Source organism: Protopterus annectens, chromosome 7.part0 (assembly GCF_019279795.1).
Source record: "Protopterus annectens isolate FY-2018-M chromosome 7.part0, PAN1.0, whole genome shotgun sequence".
NCBI classification, from domain to species: domain Eukaryota; kingdom Metazoa; phylum Chordata; order Ceratodontiformes; family Protopteridae; genus Protopterus; species Protopterus annectens.
Window position 1 is genome coordinate 406,793,418 of NC_056739.1, and position 23,974 is coordinate 406,817,391.

Consider the following 23,974-nt stretch of genomic DNA (forward strand, 5'->3'; position numbering starts at 1 on the left):
GTAGAGCATACAGCGGCGTACCTTCATTAATATGCAAGGTGCCCTGCTGTTCTATACGGGCATAATCTGCTCCATGCAGGAATAGCACTATTCCTGCACGGAGCTTAATGAATCCTAGGGATAGTCTTTTCTATGAAGAGAATAATCCACTGGAGTTTAACCTTTCTCCTTTGGAGTAGTACTACAGAACTGTGGATATCAAGGAAGATTGTGTTAAATAGATGTATGGCAGAGTATAAATCAAGTAAACAGAGATGGTCCTATTTTTTTTTAATCTTTAGTGCATTTTATGAACGTGTTCGGGATAGCTGTTTAGGAATGAGGGTGAATCAGTAACACTTGGTGGAATGTATCTGAGTTTTATTTCAATAGCTGCATTTGTGAGAGGGGCTGCTAAACATGACTTATAGGATACTGGATACTGATACATTTTTGAGATGAGAATGAAATCATGGACTAATATAATCAAAAATGCTTTCCTTTTATGAGGATTTAGAGGTTTATGGTTACAGTGTTAAGCTAGGTTAGTCCGAATGTGTGGGTGTGATGTCTGATAGCATGCTTACAATCTGTTTAAAAGTCAACACATAATACTCATCCATTAAAGATACTACAAATGAGCCATGACACAATTGAGCAGTGTCTGTGGCAGAATCTGGATGAGCATTTATATGCCCCAATACAGTTTGCTTTGCTGGGTTGATAGTGATTCAGAGAAGCAACCTTTGCTATTGGACAAGGGTTGTTGCAAACCAGTGAAGTCTGTATTTAATTGTGAAAACAATGCCTCCTGCACTTTTTTGTGTTTTTTTTCTAAGAATGTAACATGTGCAGATCAGTAGTTCAGTGTCTGTTTAAGTTGGATTTTTTTTCTGACCAATACACTGGAAACTTAGTGAGATAAGAACATTTACAAGTGCAAATTATAAGTAGTTAGGCAGGTTCAGGATGTAAGGGGGTGGGGGTAAAGCAGTACAGTGGTGAAACAGAACTTGGGTGAATATTGCCTTATCTTAGTAATGAACCAAGGTAAGCTCAGTAGAGATTTTTTGCAGAATTTGATATTGTAGTTACTGGTGCATAGGGTAAATTGTACCACAATTAGCTTGAACATTTTGGACTTTGGACCATAGTCTAGGTGGCAGTAAAGGGGTATATACTTTGACTTGGTAAAAGGAAGGAAATTTGCAGTGAATGCATGGTTCCATTACTGTACGGAAGTATGGTCTCAGGTTTACAAAATATTGGTGCTTGTGTATGTATGTTGGTAGTTTGCATGGGTTTATTAGTGATAAAAGGAGGTTGCATGAGAGAGAGAGAGAGAGGAAAGGGGGGGGGGACTCCTGATATTGCATAGAGCTCTGTAAGCTTATTAAAATGTAAAAGGTTAATTTTGTGTAGTGAAAAATTGTTTAGCAATAATGTGAAGTGTGAGTGCTTAAGATGATGTATCTGTAATTTCAGATCTAAAGTTAGTCAGATTAATGGTTTGGGTGTTACTGTGCATGGAATGCAATCTGTCAGGTATGCTTGTCATGCACTAAACTTTAGCTCTGAATTAAATTACACTGTGTTGGACAGGACAACATAAGATAATCAGTTAACAATGTTTTTTTTTTGGTGTGTCATAAGGCAAAACTATTAACTCAAAGTTTTCTCTGCTTAACAGGATCCCAATAAAGGCAGTCCCACACATGGTAAGTAAAGTAAAGTAAAGTAGTAAAAGCAACACACAGTCCGTAGTAGCAGCAAGGCACAAACTGTTCAGTCAATGACCGTGTAAATAAAAGACAGTTTATTAAACCTTATTACAAAATAAAATTCAGTTGATTAAACACTTTCATTTCCACTCTGGAAATGTCTTCAGAATAATGAAATCACATGTGCGGACATATTTATACTTAATTTAAAGTTCAATTCATTCCAGTTAAGGCATTCATTGATGTGGTTTGATTGAAGATATAGTACAAAATATTAAAAACTGTGTGTATACATCATGACATAAAAATAAGTATAAACTAGATGACATTATAAAACCAAAAGCACATATATCTGGCATCATAGGGTTCAGTAACCATTGTTAAAAAATTGTTCTAAAAATGCTAAATTTAATACTACAAACTATACCTCTCCTGCAATATACTGTCTGAATTCATACATATAAATATAAATAAATATGTTAAAATAGATATGTTTAAAATATTTAAGATATGAAATATGTGATAATAGATAAATAAATACAGCAAATGTAATATCTATATAGTACATAATACAAGACAAAGAACTGATGCATCATGTTTCCACAGTACAAAGTCATAACTAAAAATTGTTTACATTCTTACTTCCTAGTATTTGGTTGTCATTTTATTCTTTTTGTTTGTTTTACTTTATTTTGTTTTACTTTGTTAGCTCTTACTCTTAAGGCTGGTAGAAGTGATACGTGATCATTCATCCCAGGAGGTGTGTTCGAATCCAAACGTAGCTGCCAAATTAGTTCTCTGAAACACAATTTATTTTCCCAGTCTCCCCCTCTACTATCCCTGGGGAACATTTCCAAAATCCAAAATTTGAAGTTAGCTTCTGTACATAACAAGGTATGTCGTAAAGTGCATTTGTTTCCCTTTTTCTGTTGACATCATACATGTCGGACAAACTGGAAAAACTAGAAAACGCTGTGAGAACTCACCAAACACTCCGAAGCCCAAGTCTCAATTCCACTGAAAATGCAAAGTCCAACGCAGTGTAAATATAAATACAAATTTATTTTAAGCCATTGAAGCCATACACTTTTTGCCGGCTAACAGTCCGACTTCTTCAGAAAGAACAAACAAGCAAACAGTGCCTCCCCTTCATTGAGAATATTTAAACAGTTCACTAATTGAGAATAGCAAGTCACATGGTTTGACCTCTTCTGAATTAAAGTCCCAGCACTAGAAAAAGCACTGGGGAAACAATGAACAACTAAATGCTGATGTATTGATAATACAATACCAAAATGTGAAAGCCGTATTACTTACAAAGCAGGTTGCCAGATAGGACAGTGTGTACATACACACAAGAGAAATCTAAGACATGTAAATGAATAAAAAATTGGTTTTAGTCATGAAAATGAATATTTACAAAGGTTTAAAACATAAAATACAGACAGCGTTGTAAGCCCCCACTGTCAAGTTTGAAAACTGAAGAAATTTTGCTAGGATTTTAAAAAGATTTTAAAAAGATTTTAAAAATCAAAACACACTGCCTGTTGTTGAACTGGCCCACAGGTCCAAATAGCCTCCCACCAAAAACGGTGGAAAAGGACCTTCTCCTTTGAGAATCTGAAGTAAGGCAACTGTGTCTATAAAATATGGAAAATGTTATTGTTACTGTTTCACCCGACATATGCATATTCCTCCCCCTTTTCTATATATAGATATATATATATATATATATATATATATATATATATATATATATATATATATATATATATATATCTATATATATATATATATATATATATATATATATATATATATGTATATATATATATATATATATATATATATATATATATATTCCCTTACTAAGTCCTATGAACCCACCTGAGCATGTGGTCTGGGCTTTTACTTTGGCCATAAGTTGGAAACTGGGATCCTGCTATTAAATAAAGATGAAATGACAATATAAAAATATGGAAATATAATAACTCAAGTGGCGTGGCCATATAAAGCCTCTGATTATGTTCATAATTTAAAGGAGTAAAAAACTGACTATTAATAACAAATGAATGTAAAAGACATATTAAAACCCATCCAATGTGGAATGATGTTGCTACAGGTCATCTCTTGAGCCTCTTTAACTTCAGTAAGCAAGCCAGGTTCAAAGACCCATTTAGGCTGGGCACATGACATGTATCCAGCCTTAATTGCCACCACAGTTCCCTACTTTCTAAATACAAGGGAGTGTGACCTCCCCTTGGATTGGAACTAACCTGATCTATAACACTGAATGTGAAACTGTGGCCTAAGTTTTCCATGGCATGTTTGGCTAGAGCATTGTCCATTTTACCATTTCTGATAGCATACATGTGTTCATATATACAATCTTGTAGTCTTCTGTCTGTCTTGCCTACATAGAAGACGGGACAGCAAACACACTGGGCTAAGTACACTACCTGTGTACTATTACAGTTAAATTTACCTGCCAAGTGGTAGACTACCTCATTGATGGAAAACCTTGACCCTGTTTTTATGTAACCACAATATCGGCACATGGAACATTTGTACATGCCTGATCTGTTACTGTGGGTCTTAGGTTTTCTTTCCAGTATATCCTTGATATTCGAACTTATGGCCAAAATAAAAGCCCAGACCACATGCTCAGGTGGGTTCATAGGACTTAGTAAGGGAATATATAAATATACATACATACATACATACATACATATCTATATATATATATATATATATATCTATATATATATATATATATATATATATATATATATATATATATATATATATATATATATATATATATATATATATATATATACACAAAACAAGGGGGGTATGCATACGTCAGGTGAAACAGTAACAATAACATTTTCCATATTTTATGGACACAGTTGCCTTACTTCGGATTCTCAAAGGAGAAGGTCCTTTTCCACCGTTTTTGGTGGGAGGCTATTCGGCCCTGTGGGCCATTTCAACAACAGGCAGTGTGTTTTGATTTTTAAACTCTTTTTAAAATCTTTTTAAAATCCTAGCAAAATTTCTTCAGTTTTCAAACTTGACAGTGGGGGCTTACAACGCTGTCTGTATTTTATGTTTTAAACCTTTGTAAATATTCATTTTCATGACTAAAACCAATTTTTTATTCATTTACATGTCTTAGATTTGTCTTGTGTGTATGTACACACTGTCCTATCTGGCAACCTGCTTTGTAAGTAATATGGCTTTCACATTTTGGTATTGTATTATCAATACATCAGCATTTAGTTGTTCATTGTTTCCCCAGTGCTTTTTCTAGTGCTGGGACTTTAATTCAGAAGAGGTCAAACCATGTGACTTGCTATTTGCCCTTTTGTATAACAAGTGTAATGTTGTTTGCTCTTAAGGGTAATTGGGATAGTGGGTAATAGTCAATCCCCCTTGCTAGCTACAAAAATGCATTGGGAGCATCTTCCACAACGGAAAGTTCCATTTTTGTTATACATTTCTTCACTATTCTCCTGTCTGGTCTTCTCAAAAATATTTTTATGATTAAGGCCCATACTAAAGCTATAACACAAATGCCTATCAAATACTTCTAACCTGTTGGGCATACTCTTAAACATATAAAATGTCTTGTCAATAGCCCTTCTCATCAGGGTAGTATCTGAATTATATGTCATAACTAAAAAGGGAGTAGTATCTTTCTTTGTACAAGTCCCCTCATTTTCACCCTCACCGATTGTGTTGTAATCAATGTTCACTGTGTTATGCTCTGAGTTCAGTAAGGGTACAAATCTTGTAACCCACCCCTTAATCACCTCCTCCTTAAGAGAATTAATAAGAGAATCAGGGTAGCCTCTCTCCAAAAATAATTTATGCACATATTCCATTTCATTTATGAAATCTACATAATTAGATGTTATCCTTGCCACCCTAACCATTTGTCCTTTTTTAATGTTCTTCTTCTGTAAAGGAGGGTGGTTGCTGTTGTAATGTAGATATGAATTAGAAAAACAATTCTTCCTGTAAATGTTCGACACATATTTCTCATTTAAAATATCTTTAAAGATAGTTACATCTAAGTAGTGTATCTCCTCTGTTAAATTCATGTGTAAAACTAAGAAACTTAGTAGAACTATTAAAAAATTCCATAACTTTTGGAATATCATCCTGAGTACCCTTCCAAACTATAAATATATTGTCCAAAAAATGAAAATATTTGACAATATTGTCCATAAATGGAGAAGTAAAAACAAAATGTAACTCCCAGTATAACATGACTATGTTGGCGAAAATGGGGGCACATGCTGCCCCCATAGCCTCACCATCCAACTGTTGAAAAATATCTCCTTGGAAGTAAATGAAATTGTTTTTGAGAACCAACTCTGTATTCCCTAGTACAAGTCTGAATTCATGTTCATTAAGAAATTTGAATTCCGTTAACGTGTTCAAACCACTCTAAATCTGTATTGTGTGGAATGACAGAGAACAAATCCTTTACATCGACAGTGAGAAATGAGTAATGGGACTGATATTGTAGTTGGTTAATTTTGTTTAACAAATCCCAGGAATCAATCAAAATGTGTGGGTATAATTTGTAAAAGGGCTTCAATTCTGTGCCCACATAAATTGCTAGTGGTTGGGTTTTGGAGCCGTCTGATGTCACAATAGGTCTTAAAGGTGGATTTGTATTATCTTTGTGCACCTTGGGGATGCCAAACATGGTAGGAAGAAAAGGTTTGTCAACCTTAAAAAATCTATATAACTTGTCATCAATTAAACCTTGTAATAAGTTGTCCCCAATAAAAAGATCTATCTTTTTGTATGCTATGTTAAGTTCGTTCCTTGAAATAATAGTATATCGCCCCTGTGTGTCCAAGATATCCATCATTTTAGTAATATAGGACCATATCTATTTTAACATATTTATTTATATTTATACGTATGAATTCAGACAGTATATTACAGGAGAGGTCTAGTTTGTAGTATTAAATTTAGCATTTTTAGAACAACTTTTTAACAATGGTTACTGAACCCTATGATGCCAGATATATGTGCTTTTGGTTTTATAATGTCATCAAGTTTATACTTATTTTTATGTCACGATGTATACACACAGTTTTTAATATTCTATGCTATATCTTTAAGCAAACCACATCAATTAATGACATAACTGGAATGAATTGAACTTTAAATTAAGTATAAATATGTCTGCACATGTGATTTCATTATTCTGAAGAAGTTTCCAGAGTGGAAATGAAAGCGCTTAATCAACTAAATTTTATTTTGTAATAAGGTTTAATAAACTGTCTTTTACTTACACGGTCATTGACTGAACAGTTTTTGCCTTGCTGCTACTACGGACTGTATGTGGAACTGCCTTTATCGGGATCCTGTTAAGAGGAGAAAACTTTGAGTTATTAGTGCTTTTTGTTCTCCGTTCATCCATTCTTTGGTGTTTATCAGTTTTGTTGTTATAGAGTTACAGGATAGCCGAGGGGCCACACAACCTTTGAGCAATGACAGATCCTTGATCAGTGAGCTTACAGACTCATACAAGCATTCTCACAACCGGATACGGACTTGCCAGAAATGGAAACTTCCATTCCCTGTGCACAGCCGACCGCTGGTAAGCACGCTAGGACCGATTGTTACACAGGAGGAAAGCCAACCGAGGGAAGAACACTACAGAGTTCCACTAGAAACTATTGTGAAAACTCAGGGACTCATTCAAATGAGAGACTAAACACACGACAAAACAAAAAATCCACCATGTTTCTGGACAAATATGCTGACATTAATTTTAATGACTGGTTAAACATAAGCTTCGGTTCCACAGAGCTTCAGGACTGTGAACAAAAGAAACAGGACATTTCATATACTGAAAAATGTAAACTTTTGAAAGTATATATGATAAAATTTAAAAATTTAAATCTTGATAACTGGTTTCTTATTGAATGTATAAAGAGGAAACGTGCCTGAGGGTCTTAGGCTTAACAAGTTTCCTAATGATACTATTTTGGGTTCTGCTTTTTACAATGACATTTTGGACATTGTAAACAACTGTGATTTAGCTCTTATGAGAGCTATGATTAATAATAATAATTGAATTGAAGAGATTAAGGATAAGATAGACAAAATTAACAAATAAATATGTGATGATTTATTGTTTACTGTGTAGGAATACAAATGCAATTATTTTAGGGTTCTTAATGATGTTGACAATATCATGATTAAAAATCATAAAAGGAAGATGGATAAATTAGACAGGGACAATAGGGCCTATGAAAACCAACAGGCTTATGCTTTGGGTCGTAAAAAAGAGTACTCAAATAGTCATTTTAAAAGGAGAGAGTTTACACAAACAGGTCATTATAATGTATGGTCTCGTCAATGGGAGCAAGGGAGAGATGATACACTGGTGGAAGGGGACGTCCGTTGATACGAACATACTTACAATGGGGGAATAGCGAATATGATATCCCTTTAGAGCAGGAGGGGCCCAGGAGGTCCGAAAGGATCTGGAACTTACCCTCTCATCCAACATATGCACAAGTTATGCAGAAATACCCTCAGAGACACCAGGGGAATCAACAATAATGAGTAGGGATACTATACTATTACCTGAGATTATCAGCACTGAGAATTTTGAGGTTGACATGGAACAGTGTGGGGTATACAATATTAGTATTAATACTCACAACAGTGTTATTAATCAACAAAATGGAGTTTTTTATTTATAATTACACTGACATTAAAATTGAGGACAGACATTTTTCTTTATTTAAAAAGGGCTTCACTTTTGTTCCAGTTAGAAGACTAGATTTGGCTGAAATTACTCTAGACGTAAAATTATTTACAAGAAAGTTAAATTTGGAGGCATTGGCCTCCAGTAAGGAGGTTCAAAACAATTTGCTTACTAGACCTTATGGTGAGTTGGTGAGGAAAAGTACATACAATCCCCCCTTACACAATGACATCAGTAACTTTGAGAAAGTTTTAATAAAAGAAATAAAGTTTAGTTACTATCAAAACAAAAAAAGATATTTTCATTTTAACCTAAACTCAGAGGAAAGGGTGACCTTGGATGAAATTATACATCACAATTCAGATATAAGAATTATGAAGCCCAATAAAGGGGGTGGGGTTGTTTTAATGAGCAATTGGTCCTATATTACTAAAATGATGGATATCTTGGACACACAGGGGTGATATACTATTATTTCAAGAAACGAACTTAACATTGCATACAAAAAGATAGATCTTATTATTGAGGACAAGTTATTACAATGTTTAATTGATGACAAGTTATATAGATTTTTTTAAGGTTGACAAACCTTTTCTTCCTACCATGTTTGGCATCCCCAAGGTACACAAAGATAATACAAATCCACCTTTAAGACCTATTGTGACATCAGATGGCTCCAAAACCCAACCACTAGCAATTTACGTGGACACAAAATTGAAGCCCTTTTACAAATTATACCCACACATTTTGATTGATTCCTGGGATTTGTTAAACAAAATTAACCAACTACAATATCAGTCCCATTACTCATTTCTCACTGTCGATGTAAAGGATTTGTTCTCTGTCATTCCCTACAATACAGGTTTAGAGTGGTTTGAACACATGTTAACAGAATTCAAATTTCTTAATGAACATGAATTTAGACTTGTACTAGAGAATACAGAGTTGGTTCTCAAAAACAATTTTATTTACTTCCAGGGAGATATTTTTCAACAGTTGGATGGTGTGGCTATGGGGGCAGCATGTGCCCCCATTTTCGCCAACATAGTCATGTTATACTGGGAGTTACATTTTGTTTTTACTTCTCCATTTATGGACAATACTGTCAAATATTTTCATTTTTTGGACGATATATTTATAGTTTGGAAGGGTACTCAGGATGATATTCCAAAAGTTATGGAATTGTTTAATGCGTCTACTAATTTCTTAGTTTTACACATGAATTTAACACAGAGGAGATACACTACTTAGATGTAGCTATCTCTAAAGATATTTTAAATGAGAAATATGTCTTGAAAATTTACAGGAAGGCTTGTTTTTCTAATTTGTATCTACATTACAACAGCAACCCCCCTCCTTTACAGAAGAAGAACATTATAAAAGGACAAATGGTTAGGGTGGCAAGGATGACATCTAATTATGTAGATTTCAGAAACAAAATGGAATATGTGCATAAATTATTTTTGAAGAGAGGTTACCCTGATTCTCTTATTAATTCTTTTAAGGAGGAGGTGATTAGGGGGTGGGGTACAAGAACTGTACCCTTACTGAACTCAGAGCATAACACAGTGAATATTGGTTTCAACACAATTTGTGAGGGTGAAAATGGGGGGACTTGTACAAAGAAAGATACTACTCCCTTTTTAGTTATGACATATAATTCAGATACTACCCTGATGAGAAGGGCCATTGACAAGACATGGGATATGTTTAAGAGTATGCCCAACAGGTTAGAAGTATTTGATAGGCATTTGTGTTATAGCTTTAGAAGGGGCCTTAATCCTAAAAATATTTTTGAGAAGACCAGGCAGGAGAATAGTGAAGAAATGTATAACAAAAAGGGAACTTTCCATTGTGGAATATGCTCCCAATGCATCTTTGTAGCTAACAAGGGGGATTTACTATTATCCACTATCCCAATTACCCTTAAGAGCAAACAACATTACACTTGTTATACAAAAGGGATTGTATATTTAGCTTACTGTACATTCTTTTGGGCCTATTATGTGGGGAAAACGGAAAGGCATCTCCGTCAGAGGATATATGAACACATGTGTGATGTCAACAGAAAAAGGGAAACAAATGCACTTTACAGACATACCTTGTTATGTACAGAAGCTAACTTCAAATTTTGGATTTTGGAAATGGTCCCCAGGGATAGTAGAGGGGGAGACTGGGAAAATAAATTGTATTTCAGAGAACTAATTTGGCAGCTACGTTTGGATTCGAACACACCTCCTGGGATGAATGATCACGTATCACTTCAACCAGCCTTAAGAGTAAGAGCTAACAAAGTAAAACAAAATAAAGTAAAACAAACAAAAAGAATAAAATGACAACCAAATACTAGGAAGTAAGAACGTGAACAATTTTTAGTTATGACTTTGTACTGTGGAAACATGATGTATCAGTTCTTTGTCTTGCATTATGTACTATATAGATATTACATTTGTTGTATTTATTTATCTATTATCACATATTTCATATCTTAAATATTTTAAACATATCTATTTTAATGTATTTACTTATATTTGTACGTATGACTTCAGACAGTATATTACAGGAGAGGTATAGTTTGTAGTATTAACTTTAGCATTTTTAGAACAATTTTTTAACAATGGTTACTGAACCCTATGATGCCAGATATATGTGCTTTTGGTTTTATAATGTCATCAAGTTTATACTTATTTTTATGTCATGATGTATACGCACAATTTTTAATATTCTGTACTATATCTTTAATCAAACCACATCAATTAATGACTTAATTGGAATGAATTGAACTTTAAATTAAGTATAAATATGTCCGCACATGTGATTTCATTATTCTGAAGAAGTTTCCAGAGTGGAAATGAAAGCGCTTAATCAACTGAATTTTATTTTGTAATAAGGTTTAATAAACTGTCTTTTATTTACATGATTGTTGACTGAACAGTTTGTGCCTTGCTGCTACTATGGACTGTGTGTGGGACTGCCTTTATTAGGATCCTGTTAAGCGGAGAAAACTTTGAGTTATTAGTGCTTTTTTGTTCTCCGTTCATCCATTCTTTGGTGTTTATAAGGCAAAACTATACAGAATCTTAATAAGTACAGGATGATTTTTAGTAATTAATATTCAGTGAGTCTTGTTCAGATGGTGGTCAACAAATTTAAAAATTTTGGTAAACATCATTCTAAAATTAATATATTCATAAACCTGCTAAATTTCAGCCAAAACATATCTTATTTTAATAAGCGGACTTTAAACCCAAAAATTATTCAGAAAAAAGAAGTAGCTAAAGAGATAAACAGTATACTCACTCAATTAGATGAAGAATCTATAATTACTCCAATACCTTATTATAAGCAATGGAAAGCTGCAATAGCAGTTCTTAGAGGTGTCATAATTCAAAAATCTGCCTGGTTTAAGAAAAAATATAATAATACCAAAACCACATTAGAAACGCAAATTGCGTCAGCAGAACTACAATTACAACAAAAATATTCAAAAGAATTAGAGGAAAAATGTATGGAATGGCAAAAACAACTACATAAGCATTACTTAGAAAATGTTACTTTTTTAGAAAGTAGGTCTTTACATCATTACTCAGAATGGGCTCAAACACTCTCAAGATTTCTAGCCAGGCTAATAAATATTGAGTGGCACACCAAAAATTAAAGAATTACATTATGAAAGACATACATTTCAGGAAAACCAAGACATATTAAATGTATTTGAGAACATATATAAAAGGCTGTACAACATGCACTTACCACCCTCAAATGAAAAATTTAATAAGTTCATTCAAAATTTAAAATTTCCACAAGTTACACAAGAACAACAAAAACTTTTAGGGTCACCACTACACTTAACAGAGATAAAAGAAGCAATAAAAAATCTCAAGCCAGGTAAATCTCCAGGACCTGATGGATTTACCTCTGAATTTTATAAAATATTCTCAGTACTGGTCTTTAATATCCTACTTAAAGTATATAACTATATAATACAACATGAGATAACAGACTTATATATAAATAATTCTAAGACCATCCTTCTTCTTAAAACGAATTCTGTCCTAACGGATCCATTAATTATAGACAAATAGCCTTCATAAATACTGACTTTAAAATCTTTACTCAAATTTTAGCCAACAGGTTGAAGAATATACTTCCCTCTGTTATATCGCATAAACAGTTAGGTTTTATGGTACATGGGCAAACAAGTGATAACACTCTGTTACTAGACAAAGCTATCAGATTACTAAAAACAGATAAACATCCCAAATACGTTATTGCTGCAGATGCTAGTAAAGCTTTCAACAGAGTAAATTTAAACTTTTTATTTAATGTTATACCTTTATTTGGTTTTCCTAAAGAATTTATTAATAAAGTTAAGGTTTTATATCAGATGGCCTCAACTTCCAGTCAGATTAACAATAATAAAACAAAATCTATCCCCATTTCAAATGGCATGAGACAAGGGTGTCCACTTTCTCCTTACCTCTTTAATTTATACCTAGAACCCCTACTTCTTTATATATCACAGAAATCTTATCTACACAATCCAAAAGTATTAAAAACTAACATTATATATTTGGCATTTGCTAACGACTTAAATATATACTTACAACTCCCCGCAACAGATCTTCCAAAATACTGACAGCCATTGAAAAATTCTCAGAGATTTCAAATTACAAACTAAATCCAAACAAATCCCAACTTTTCCCACTAAATCCCATAGGACATATGCACTTTTACTTCCTGGAGAGCAAAATAAAGATAACTTATCAACTAAAATACTTGAGGGCAAGATATACTCCCAATTTTAGTGAAATTATTAAAAATAACGTAACCCATACCTGGAATACTATTGAAAATGATATGAACAGATGGAAAAATATCAATATGTTTTTGTTATCAAAACGCAGTATTGTTAAGATGAACATGCTACCAAGAATTCTTTCCCACATGCATACTACCTTCACAATTATATCTCAAAAATGTTTTATAGACATGGAAAGAAGTATGTCCAGATTTATTTGTTATCCTAAATCTACTAGAATCAAATATGAAAAGCTTATACTTCCTAAATCTCTACTGCGGTGGTGGTGCTGCAGTAGCATTGTCACCTGACAGTAAGACATCATCCTGTTCGATTCTCAGCTAGAGCGTCTTCTGTGTGGAGACATGCGTGAATGGGCGTACCTTTGTTGAAGGTTGTGTGTCAGAGCTGGTAACTCGGCACGTAAAAATCTACTGCCAATCATTAGCGGACCGGAGTTTCGCTGTGGCAACCCCTAACCGGGAAAAGCCAAAAGACACAACATACTTCCTAAATCTAAAGGTGGGTTAGGGTAACCTGATTTTAAATTATACTACAGTATTATCCAGGCATATAGACTATGTCAACTCTTAAATTATGAATCAAACACAAGCATGTGGTCCCCCCTTATGGTCTAGAATTTGGTATGAACAAATTAAGAAACTTGGGTGCAATTCTAGGGCTCTCCTATTCTTAAACTTAAACCAAAGCTCTGCTTATATTAAGAATTTACATCCACTTATTAAACAAATGGTTTTAACTACTCAAAAGCTCTTTTCATCTGTACAATTATTAAATGCCTTCCTTCTATTGCAACCTATACACCTTAATCCTAATTTGCTACTAAATAATAAATTGATAAACGTGCAAGAGTATCCCTTAATAAGAGATATTACAGTATGGGAAATTTATAAATGGAAGGAATGTGATATTACACGATTACGAGGGCAATTAAATATCCCAAAGAAATACGTAATTATTATGAACTCACTCAAATACCTTGTAAACACTAAATTTCATACTGAAAATTTTGATAAACAAGATACTAGTTTGTCCCAGTTAATACTAAAAAAATCTAACTACCAAGGGGAAAACAATCTCTAGAGTCTATAAACTTATAAATGATATAAAACATCAGAATTGTACTTTATTCTCCTCATACTGGCAGAAGAAAAGCCCACAAATTACTGAACAAAATAAAAAACATGCCATGAAAATACACTCAAATTCAGCCCGTTCAAAAAGTTATTCTACACCCAACTTATGATTAACAATAATGCATACTTTACCCCTCAAAAAAATAGTAAATTTAATAACAAATACTCACCTGAATGTCCACTGCAAGAAACAACCAGCAGACATTCTACATGTTATGTGGGAATGTAATAAAGTTCATAACTTATGGTGTTCACTAAGGGCAAGACTAGAGAAAATGGGCTACCAAAAAGTACTTTATCCTGGGAAACAGTTATACTGCACATTAATATGAATAATCTTCCCAGAGTCTTACAGCATGTCCTCACCACCAAATGTTCTCTAGTCAAATTCTATATTACAAAGAATTGGACTATTGCAACCCCACTCACATGGGAAGGTTTTAGAAATGTAGCAATCAAATACATTGCCTCCCACAAGCTACTATATGTTACTAAGAAACGTAAATATTACCAAGAGTATTGGGAATACTTATTAGATTTCATTCTCAAGAGGTAAAAATATTAAATCTAAAAGTGAAATATGCAATATATGTAAGACAATCAATAAGGATATACTTAGAACCTTTTTAACATTGTCATTTTATAAATATTTGCGTAGATAAGTTGATTAAAAAAACACATACCCTATATAAAGAGGTTTTAGTTTGACTTTCCCTAGTATATATAATAAACAACTAATGGCACTGTTTTATTCTTCTTATCACTGCAAAATATGTGGTTAGTACAAAAACTGGATTTTTGAAGTGACTTATTTGTATATATTGTATATAGAATGTTATGTTTTGTTGTATGTTGTGTGTGTATCTTATTGTACAATGTCTTATATGTTGTAACCTAAAAAACTGCAATAAAGAAATTTTTGAAAAAAAAAATGTTGGTAAACATAGCCTAGTCCAATTTCCTGTTCCTCTGAAAAATACCACTAGAGGGCAGTCTAACTTCATAAGTGAGCCCAGGCCAGAGTTAAAAGGTTTGCAGATTTAAGTTTAGAAAGGAGATGTGAAAAAAACCAGCTTAAAATTCAGCTTGAAATGTGTTCTGCTCTGTTACTCAAGATAGCTTTAACAGTCTTTACTATGTATTTTATCACATTGAAATAGTTTTAATTACTGAACTTTGTACATTATGTTAAACGCATACAGCAATTTCCAGGATGGCTTTAGTGGTGTATCATGTTGTTGTTGTTGTATCTTTCAGCTTTTCCCGGTAAGGGGTCGCCACAGCGGAACTCTGGTCTGCTAATAATTGGCAGTAGATTTCTACGTACCGAGTTGCCAGCCCTGACGTACAACCTTCAACGAAGGTACGCCCACTCATGCATGTCTCCAGACAGAAGACGCTTTAGCTGAGAATCGAACAGGACAATGTCTTACTGTGAGGCGACAACGCTACCGAAGCACCACCACGTATCATAAAACATGAAAACAGTCTCTCTCCCTTTAAAAAGTTTGCTCTTCCAATTAGGGAATATTCTATACCCAGGAAGACTATAATTCAGTGCATTCTCACTAGGCCAGAGCAGACATACTGAGGTATGTCACAAGGATTTTGATGGCTTCCTGCAGGCCTCTCAGCTGTCCCTATTTTAGTGAGAAGCTCCTGTTTTCAGCCCTAATACACTCCTGCACATGATGTACCTATTTTTGGAGACTCATCCCTATTTTCAAGCTTGATTTACTCCTCCAAACAATTTTCTGAGTCCCACCTCATTAGATCTGTTTTTGAAGCTGTCTAGTACAAAGAAAACCACAATGCATCACCAACATACCAGTGGCAAGAACAATTTCAAGAAGACACATTCTACTTCTCCATTTTTCCAAAGCAAAACTAACCTTGTGAATGTTAGAATTCTGCAATACAATTCATTAAAGTTTTCAGATTTTACACTGTCTCTCTGATAAGGTGCTTATATTTTCCCATAATTTTGGTTGCTTTGCTTTTTAAATGTGTTTCTGAGTAGTATCCCACATTCCTGTTGAAAGCAGAAAGACTTATTCAGTACTGAACTTTTATTTTAATTAGATATCAATATTTTTGGCTGGATGTGCCTGTTTTCAATGTCTGCAGGTTGAGAGCTGTAGCTCCTGAGAGGCAGAAAACTATGATTAGAACACAGAGGCACAAGGGAGAAAACACACTGTACTGTGGGATAAAGTATCAGTTTTATCATGTAAGACACAGAAGGTGGTAAAAAAATGTTATATTTAATTTCCTCTTAGTCATGATAATGCTACATGAAAGGCACATTCCTGCAGCAGTATGAGATGATTATCAAGTTTTAAAACCACAAAAGACAAGTCCTGGATTTATAATGTGACCAGTATGGCTACCATATTTGGTCAATCCTATATGAGCACAGTTCACAGAGCATGTTTTAGTAATGTTGAGAAATATAGTTCATGTAAGATAGTTGATGGGGGGGCATGCAACACAAACTCTCTAAACCCATTTCCACCACAAGCCTTGATTGGTCTTGGATTATATGATATGCATAACACAGCACTTCAAAGCAATTTAGCCATAATGTGAAAGGGCAAACAGCAAAATCGTAAATGCTCATGCATTGTTCTGTGGGGTATCTATACAAAACACTTTTCTTTTTATGCATCTTAATGATTGACAGGTGAAAACTCAATTATAAATCTGTTCATTTGTATAAGGCTAGTATGATAAGCACGAGTAAAAAAACATTCCAAATCAAAGAATAAATTGAAAAAAATGGCTACAATTAACATCTGCAGATAAGACACATAAAAATCCTTTAGATGCTTATAAGGAAATGTGACAGTATATGAATATGCTAAGCAGCAAGCCATACTCAAAGGATAACCCAGCAGCTCAAATGGAGCTTGCAAGGAAAGAAAAATGCAGCGTTAACTAAACATTCTTGGCTGCAATCATATGTCAGAACCATACATATTTTGGTATGTGTGTGGGTGTGTGGATTTGAGGAGGACTTCTTCAAAGAGTGCTTGTTGGGAGACCAGTCAGGCACCATTATGTATTTAAGTAACAACAATCCTGCAGGCCACCATATAAATTATGAGGCAAAATACTGCAGAAGCAGCAGTTATCTGTATTTTTATCAAAAGAAAATAACTTCAATACAACATTTAGCATACACAGGATATTCACTGGCAAACAATATTTTTATGCAGGTTATGATTAAGTAGAAGTCACCAGATTAATGGCAAAATGTATTACTGTGTAATATATCACCTGCTGACTTCCTTTTGATCAAGAGATATAGTTTTGATTCAATACAGATACATGGGAACTTCAGCACAGGCAACATTGTTTGTTTTCTTCTCTTTATTTTATTTAGTTCTCTCTTTATATATAGATATATATATATGTATATATATATATATATATATATATATATATATATATATATATATATATATATATATATATGGATTCACTTCAGAAGATCGAATTTCCAAAATCTTGAACTGCAAATAACCGAAACCAAAAGTTCGAGTTTCGGAAACTCGAACTTCTGAAGGGAAACCATAAAAAAAAAAAAAAAAAAAAAAAAACACAAACTTCACTTTTGCAGGGGCTTTGCCCTGCACTCTATAGGGGCTGTGCCCCCACACCCCCTACTTAAATATACCAACTCCAAGATCGCGCTACAGTGGGGAGATGGGAAATCTCCCATCTTGCGCTGTATGCGAAAGTGCAAAACGGGAGATTTCTCACTTCCTGCCAACACTGCAAAACAAATAAAACATTACGTACACACAAGGCGTACAACAACACTTGCCTCTGTGTGCACGTAATGTATTAAGGTAAGTAAAGTCTTATTTCTAAACACTACACACATTCGATTTATTAAAATCTCGATCATATGGTCTCGACCATATGAAATTCGAGATTTCAATAATTCGATTATGTGAAGTGTTCCCATATATATATATATATATATATATATATATATATTTTTTTTTTTTTCCTCTCTCTCTCTCTCTCTCTCTCTCTCTCTCTCTCTGTGCATATATGTACGTCTATCTTTTTTAACTTGTATTCCATCAAAACATCCTCACATATTTGTAGAAATAGATGCAGCAAGCATAGCTAAGAAGTTTACTTTTCCAGATTTAAATAAAAAAGTTATATTTGGAGTTGTGGAGGATTAACATGAGGTGCAGTTTGAGATATGGACTTACACTAGCTCCGGGATACAACCAATTGTCATTTGTACCAGTACACGTACCCAATTACCACACAGTTATCAAGTTATCAGACATACGTATATAGTTGTGATTATTAAACTGTATATGCCATGTTAAATGTGTATAGCACATTTTACAGAAGAGCTTTGGTATTTAATGTGAAAAGAAATAACTCACTTTGTTTATTTAATGCATTTAACTTTCATTAGTCAGGGGAACAATTTTACTTTCCCAATCCTGGCTGCCATGCTTCCAGTCTCTCTAGTGCAAACTCAGAAAGGCAATGTAGTAGGGATCTGTAATATGTTTGATGTCCAAAGGATACTATTGCACCCCTTACTGAGAACTATCTGTCTATGGTTCTTTGATTTAAGATTCTTGTACTTTTGCCTTGAAAGCCCAGCTCAACAAACCCACCATCAAGCAGGCAAGCTTTCACATGTCTATGTATGTTTCATTTATCCCCTATGTATTATGCTGTTTATCAGACTTTTGTAGATTCAGCATCCTTCTCAGGACAGTTTGCCATTAAGTTGGTCCTGTATATTGTGAAACTATTGAAGGTGGACAAGTTGTATTGACCATAGTTGTTATCAGATTACTGGTCGGTGTGACTTAACAACATATTAGCTGCCATCACTGTGTTAAGGGAGCAGTAGATGTTTCATGAAAGTGCACCCATTTCTAGAGATGCATCATAGTAAATGTCCAGCTGTGTCACACATTTGCAACAGGGACGAGGTAGTTTCATGAGATTGCCTATGTCTGACATTATCCAAATGATGAGGAATTAGTCATACGATGAATGACTCACATGGTGAGCATGATGGATAAGACATTTGCCATCCCACAAGGTGGTGGTACTGGTCAGTTCCAAACTGAAGGTCTAGACGTGTATACTACAGACAGTGACAGCTAACAAACTGGGTGCTGCACAGGATGTCTGTGTCCATGCATGAGCGGTGTATAGGCACTCACATTACGGTATGTTTAGTCATGGAGATAGTGCCCATGCTCACTCTTACTGGGTAATATATCATCTGCTTACTTGCTCTTCGTCTGTAGAAATAGTTTTGATTGGGTGCAGATACATGGGGACATAAACCTGTCCATAGTGTCTACAATTTGAAAAACAGTACACCCTGTTTTTCTACCACACAAGAACTGTCTTGCTGCCTTGCCAAATTTCTCCAACTGCACATTTGCTCTGTGGCTTCACTTATGAAAATCTATTTTCATGAAATATTTCATCAATCTCACATGCTTGATTACAAAGGTAACCTAATAATTGACTACACTTATCAAGGGAAAAAAGTTTTGGCAATATATGTGAACCTTAGAATTCAGCTCAAAGACAGCTGATACAAACAACAGTCTAACACTAACTACATTACACTGATTTAACATTTGAACAGTTGTAATCACACAGTTAGAATCTGATCAAACTGTAACTAATTAGTATTTGAAAATCCAATTCTGTGATGAAATATTTGAATTTTATGATATGGTGGTCTTATGGTGGGGTGGGGTAAATTTAATGTATTGTTAGGTGGTTAATCAGCAAGACCGAAGTCAATGCAAACCACTGCAGCATATGGGTTTGTAAAAGTTAGAATAAAAATTAAAATATAAAAGTTCCTTAGCACATACTCCTCTTCCCAGAGGTGATATTAATACATCAGCTAACATAATAGTGATTTTATATTGAACAAGAAAATGCCTATTTCCATTATAGATAAAGGTGCCAAACCAGGGATGAATTTCTTGTTCCCTATCCAGATCTCCAAGTTATACTTGAATTGGGTTAGGGACTAACTCTGCTTTCACATGAATGGGGAGCCTGTTCCAGAGAAAGAGTAGTTTCTGAGATACGTACCTGTCTCTCCGCAAGTTCATGGTTAGTCGTTTGCTTCACAAATACAAGTTACAGTGTCTGATTCTCACCTTTGGAAGAGAAATTGACTAGCCTTAAATGATGCATTAAGGCAGGTAGCCTAGTAATTATCTATGAACTGTGAGATAATACATAAATTGTATTATAATTTTACAAACATCTGGTAATATTTTAATCATAGTAGAGAGGTCCTGAGTATTAATATGACTCTTGTCTGTGCAGATGTGAACTTCAGTTTGCTGTAAAGCTGTCTTATAGATGTTCTTTCTGAGATATTTGCAGTTATAATTTCTATGCTTATTTGTATATTTATAAAGATTTGTGTTACTATTTTGCATATTTAATGGACAAATGTAAATATCTGCAACTATCAGTACAATGTTTTTCTGACATTGTGTATGCTTTCTATTGATACCCGAGGAATGCTGTAATAAACATAATCTGGCTTAAGTTATTAATATAATATATGGCATATATTTAGAATATTTCCAGAAAATAACTCATTTTCTCTGATTTAAAGTACCCCATTTGTCTGAGGAACCATTCTTGGCTTTGGTGACTAGTCATGTGAAATGCTCTTTTACAATGTGTCCAAGTGGACAGTGCCTGAGATATTAACAGAAATATAACACATATGCATGCATGCAGATTTTATTACAAAACAATTATGATATTTATGATATTGTACTAGTAAAATAGTGCAAATATCTGAATGGTATCAGTGACGACTTTTTAGTATTGTGTAAGCTTTCATTTGGTACCATAAAGCACTAGCTTCTTACACAAGTAATAATATGGCACAAATTCACAATTTGACATATAAAGGGATCACACTTTCTTGCATCAGTAGACATTCTTGACCTGTGTGCTGGATGTCTTGTGAAATGCTGCTCCACCATTTTACCTTATAGACGCTGTTTGAGATGTTTACATTCAATATGCATAAGTATATGCATTGCTAAGAAAGTAGAAATATCTGCAAAGCAGTAGTATTTAAATTCCTGGTATCAAAGACAAGCTTTCCAGGATTATTGTAAGCTTCCATTTGACACTACAAAATGCCACATAAACTATTAGTAGGGTACAGTAGTAATACAATATGAATCTTGCACATATTCATAATTTTGAATGACAAATCTCAGTATCTCATTTGCTAACCATCTAATTTTTTTTTGAGACAGTGGTATAGTTTTGCTTTGGATAAATTATGAAATACTCTTCCATAATGCTTTCCAGTGGACACTGCCTAAGATATAAATGCATTTATGGATATTTTATTGTTAAACACAAATATGTCAGTGGCTGTAGTTTGGCACTTGTTATCAGTGAAGTATTTTCCAGCATTATTCATCCCTTCAACTGACACCTGGAATGGATGGCTGTCCCTACCTTTATCTACATCTTTACCAAGTTAGCCCATTCATTCTACAGGGTGAAAGCTGGGAATCTCTGAACTAGGCAGGAGCCCTGCAGCCCATTTGTTCTTTTCTGGGTAGCTTAATCAGTCTATTCTTTGTAGTGAACCAACACTTTGGTGGAAGGGTATGGCCATCTTCCTGGTCCTGTGGAGTAGCCTACTCATCCCCCTCTGGAGCATCCCTCTCCCAAACAGTGGTGCTCTGAGCTCTTCTGCCTGCTGCAGGAAGACACAGTTATGTGTGCTGATTTCCCTTATTTATGCACTTGCATAATAGAAATGTGTGCTTGAGAAGTCTATGCCTTGTAGGTGCAGCAGTTTGTAATCTCTATCTAGCTAGTACCCAAGCTGTGATAAAGATCTACCTTCCCTCAGGATGAGTTAGACAGTACCTGCTTCTCACTTTCATCCTGTCCTGACTTGGCTCTTCCAGTAACCAAGTCAGTATTCAAATTCAGGTCATCTGGGCTGTGGCCAGGGCTTTGTCACTCTACACCACATACAGTGGAGGTACAAGGCAAGATTTTTTAAGCATCACAGCCAGGCTTCTCTAACTGAATGTACATGCCTCAGATTCATGCACAGCAAGTACATGCCACAGATGCACACCCACTTCCTCTGCAACCCATCCATTACTCATCCACTACAGGTCAGTCTGTTGGTGTCTGTGGTCAACACTGTGCTGATTCATTATTGATTAAATGATGTCATAAATGCAAGGTGCCTCTATTAAGATCTTTTTGCTGTATAACATGCATATGTTATGCATAGGATAATGTAGAAAGTAGTGCAGGTTGAAAAGGCATATGTCTCACTGTATCATAAATGTTATCTTATCAGTAAATATACTGGTTTGGCACCTATATCTCTAATGGAGACAGGCAACCAGTAAATGGTTCATCTCCCAGGCTCCTGCTTGCAAATATTTCTTCTCCCAAGCCCTGTGTACACTCATTAAAGGTACCAGAACTTGACAGAGATTTCGGCTGTATGGCTAGGGTTAAAAAGGCCCTTGTGGTTGCTAGCCTAGTAAACACCTATGAACCTATAATATAACAATAGCCACAGTGCACACATTTGCACCAGCTGGTGTCATTTGGTCTATGTCCAACTGGAGCATGCCCATTGTGTGGCATATGCCCTTGGTGTGGTGATCCTTTACATTTAGACTATAATGCACATCCATTGACATCTTGCTTTGAGTTGCATTATTGTTAAGCAGTATTTTCCAGATCACTGCATTATACAACTTGCATTACACCAGGGAGAGCTTGCTGATTTTGGGGCAAGGGGGATAATATCATAGGTTACTGAAGTAAGTCTCACACACTTTTTTTACAGACTATAAGAAAAAAATTACATTTGTAGTTTCTACCTTTGGCTTTTTCTACCTGCTCTTGTATGTGCTTTATGGATGCTATATCAGCACCGCCAGCCACAACTACAGAGTAGCTGCACTATCTCTGTTGGTTACATGAAAATCTGTCTGATATATATATATATATATATATATATATATATATATATATATATATATATATATATAGTTTACTATTAAAAGTACGACATTAATATACTCGACCGTTGATGAGAGTGACACACGGGATCGACACATGAATATTAATGAGGGCAAATGATCAACAACAGTATGTCAAACTGCTGTTGTTGATAATAATGTCGACAGATTACATTTTACACATCCTGGTAGTCCCCTACAGTGTGAAACCATTTTGCCCATAGCAACATTCGACCATATCAACGGTATAATATTGACTGTCAGAATTCCATTGTTGACTATTTACATGTTGTTTAATACATTTTCAATGTTTATTTATTTTATTTATTTTACATTTGTTGACCAGGATAGCCAGACTGGATACATGTCCATTTTCAGCGGAAGCCCAGGGAGAAAAGCTCCAAGGTAGAACATACATTAAAAATCACAAAATGATTACAAGTTACACACAGTTTACAGGCTCCAGTTGAACAAGCAGGTGATATAATCACACATTTTTAAAA